The following is a 4,385-nucleotide window of genomic DNA, read 5'->3' on the forward strand; positions in this document are numbered from 1 at the left end:
ACACCCTAAGTAGAGGTCAAACAAGATTAAAAAGGCAACAAATGTTTAATTTGAAATTGGATTACTTTAAAAGGAATTGATATTGAAAAACACCAAATGAGCAAGAATAAAATGACGAACTGAAATTAAGGTACTGAATTAAAGTTGGCACACATAGATTGGAACTAGAGTAGATTAACAAAACCAAAAATTACTAAAGATTTGAAGTGAAAACACTAATGCAATTGCATGATTTATCATAAAAGATGTAATTGGTTTCGTCTTTTAAAATTTGTATCACTTAAAGTATGATTAATTAGTTGAATAATGGCATTGGAATTTCATCAAAACACCATATCAATTAATTTTAATAAATCTAGAAATTTTTCTGGTTAGTTCATTGCACTGGGTGCACATTCAACATGCTGGACGAAGTTCACCTGACAACTTTTCATATTTGATTTTTCATATTTTTTCTATTTTTGATTTTGAATTTTTTTTCTGTTGTTTGCTAACACATCAAGGTACTTAAATACATAATTTCAAAAGTTTTCGATAATAGATCAAATTGTGACAAATACTTTCAGCCAACACTCAATTTCTGGAAATTTTTAGAATATGAAACCTAAATAATGCAATGGAAATTGGCACATAAACTCAAGATACAATAGAAAATCTAACTCAATAAACTTGTTACTGAACTAATTCACAAGTATAGAACGAAATTACAGAAATAGATTTAAAAAATAAAATGACTCAAACACAAAGCATTTAACCAAACAATTAAAAGAGACTTAAGCAAAAATTAACACAAACTACACTATTTACCCAAATTGAATTCCTAATTTGAAAATGTGGATGGTTCAAGTATAATGGTGAAATTTAACCGAACAAAGCATTTAGAAATAATTCAAACAATGAATTAACTTCAAGATATGAAAGGAACATGATGAACAACAAAAAATTGAATTAAACAACACAAAAAAAATAAAAAAAATTGAAGAGAACTTAGCTTGAACCATAGTCGAGCTCATGATACCAAATGATAGCTTGAAACCTCCATGGATTGACTTGGTTCTTGGCTTGATGGAGAGATTGGCGAATGTAATGGAGAATGAAGGTCAAGGAGAGGTTGTAAAGAACCCTTGGGTCTTAGGAGTGCCATGAGGAGTATGGAGACTGATCAGATAGACCTAATCACCTGAAGAATTTGAGAGAGATTAAAGAGGTGTCTACCCTAGAAAGAGGAGACAAGGAGAGTTTTGATTACAATATGGGCAGCATATCTATATATTTTGATCTCAATTTTCCATAGCCAAGTACCTCCATTTATAGTAGAAGGGGTCGACCAAGGATACAAAGAAAAGGGTGGGAAATTTGAATTCCAAACCATTCAAAGTTGTCACCTAATTCAAGTTTAAGTGTGATATGTGTGAACAATATGACTAAATTAGGTCTAATGAATGACCTAGGGTTTAATGTGGGATGCAATTAAGCCCAATTATACCCTATGCATGTTTTAGAAACCTAGCCTTAACCCTAATTTAATCAAAACCAAAATACAAGACAAAAATCTATATTACTTTTAAGCAAGAAATTTTAAATCCTACTCTAGGTTATACCACTAGGTTATGGCTCCTTCAAACATGTATAAAACAATGTCTCTGGTTGGAGTAGCTGAGTCCCACTCTTCTTGAATTATTTTGGCCATTGCCCTAGTGGTTGGTCTTTTGCTGAGGGCTCTACCATCAAATACCACTCCAAAGGTACTCCCTTTTAATGAAGTTGGGAACAATCTACAATGAATCCTTTAATCATTAGAGAGAATACTGGCCTGAGTGAAATAAGCTTTCACATGCACAGTTGGATTAGATATGCCTTCAAACTTATCAAAGTTTGTTATCTTAAGGAATCAGGTAGTTGAGTTTTCATGATGTCATCAATGAAGGGGTGCAATGAAGACAAAGCTCGTTTCCCTGCAAACCCATGTGGAAGAGTGATGTGAGTTGATTTTAGATTGACACATATTTTAGGAGTTTCACTTTGGATTATGATTTTTTATTAGCGGAATATGGTGAAACTCAAAGAAGATTGTCATTGGACACGAACTTAACCAAGTGGTTAAGTAAGTGTGAAGGTTCTCTTCTAAAGAGCAAAGAGAAAAACACAATATTAAAGTGAATATGATGATTGCGGAATTGAAAAGAACAAAATATAACAATGAATAAGCAATATGGAGACCAAAATTAAAAGAGAAGATAAAGGACACAAATGAAATGGAAAGAGGTGTCAATGAAGAAAAGGAAAAAAGGAAAGGAAGTTTATGAATGAGATGACAATGGATGATGCATCACGCCACTTGGATTGGTGGAAAGTTCTGAGATGAATGATGAGGAGTCGCCATTTGAGGTATACTCTACTCAAGATAAGACCCAAAATATAAAAGCACTCACAAATTCATTCAAGCAAAGTTTTCTTACTATATCAATTCAATGTGTGAATACATGAGGCAAGACACTTTATTTAAAGGAGAGAGTGTCACGGAGAACAAGAGATAAGGGTAAGGGCGTGATGTGACCCAACAACACATGAAGATGACCAAGGATGCTAAACTTGAAGGGTCATCACAACAAGCAAATAAATACTTCATTAATAGAAGGAATGGACAAGGGCCAAAACATTTGAAGTTCTTCCTATTAGTCTTTTTAAAAGATGAGGTCCAAGCCCAATAAAGCCCAAGCCCAACAAGAGGCCCAAGCCCAACATAAGGCCCAAGCTCAATTCATACCTCAAAGAATTACTAGGAGCAAGGCCAAGGCTTAGGAGATGAGCATCAATTGATGTCTCTTTTTGTAATTTCTTTAGAATAGTTTTTAGAACATAAAAAGAAGGTGTAAATATAGGAATAGGGGGTGCCAATGTACAAAGATAAGTCACACCTTCCATGTGACATAAAAAGAAGGTGTAGACGTAGATTTAGAAGGTGCCAAAGTAAGAAACCAAGTCACACCTCCCTTGTGACTTGGAATAGGTGCCAAATTCAAATGTGTTTCATTTGAATTTTCCCACTTTAATTTCAGCCCTTTCACACTATAAATAGAGGTGCTATGCTCCTGTAAAAACACATATTGAATTTTAAAGTAAAGTTACTGTACTCAATTTGTGAGTGAGTTGTGAGAATTGTTTCTCCTTTCCTTGTCTCATCTTGTGAGTGTTTGGAAAGCTCTCAAGTGGCGACATTCTTGCACTTGGATCAATCACCTTCCAAGTGGCGCGTTCTTCCCTTCCATGGCTTCAACCACATAAGTTTCATCTTTTTTCATCTTCCATTTTCCATTTCCGCACCTTATACTCTATTTCAATCGGTTGAATTGCTTGTTCTTCAATTCTATTCAGTTGATTGTGTTTCATTGTCATTTTAATGAGTTCATTAGCTTTGTTTTGTGTTTCTATTCGGTTATCTTGTTTCTTTTCATTCAATTGTTGTGTAAGGATACAACATCATTTGGAAGGCATTGAACTCCATTGATGTTTCCTTAAGCCTCCTTGTTCTTGTGTGTTTACAATTCTGTTTTGTACCTTTAATTTAGCACTTGTTCTGTTCTTATAATCCACACCTTGTTCTTCATTCATTAATCACCTATAATTGTGTTTTTCCTTTGACCTTTTGAAATGAACCTTCACATCTACTTAACACTTGTTAAGTTAATGTTCAGTGGGAATTTTCCTTAGGTTTCTCACCTAAATTGCTTAATGATGGCATTTCATGAAGGTCTTCTTGAATCATGTAAGAAAAGTGGTGCGGAAGCTATAAAGGTGTGTGTGCAAGATCCTCCTAAGAGTGGTGTTGATCTTGAAGGTGCATGATAGGTATGATTATAGGGAGGTTCGGCCAGCCCAAGGAGATGTGAAGGAAATGAAGTTTAGAGCCTAGAATTCTAGGAGAAGCAAAGCTTGGCACAAAATGGCAGCATAACTTTACTCACAATAAACTTGAAAATACAAGGTGTAGGCTCCTCCTTTTATAGGCTAAGGAGGACCATAATGCAACCCTAATGCTAGCCAAATGAAATGTAAATGTGAAGCACATGGGTGCACGTGGCACATGGGTGCACAAATGAGCGCATGGGGAGGGGTGTGTCTAGTTTTTATGCTCACCCCCTCCATGGGCTTTCTAGACCGGCCTTGGTAAATTTAGAGGTTTTTTTGGAAACTCTAAGTTTACCTAGGTTGGTATTTTAGGTGCCAAAATTAATTCTAAGAAAATTACAAATAAAGTTCCTATGCTAATTTTGACAAGAAATTAAAGTCTACTCTACACTAGAGTTTATGGCATTTGAACATGTAAAAGAACGTCTTCTTGGATCCTCTTGGCCATAACTCTATGGGTGGCCCAAATCTACTCT

The sequence above is a fragment of the Phaseolus vulgaris genome, chromosome 10 (assembly GCF_051622355.1).
Source record: "Phaseolus vulgaris cultivar YP4 chromosome 10, ASM5162235v1, whole genome shotgun sequence".
In the NCBI taxonomy this organism is placed as follows: domain Eukaryota; kingdom Viridiplantae; phylum Streptophyta; class Magnoliopsida; order Fabales; family Fabaceae; genus Phaseolus; species Phaseolus vulgaris.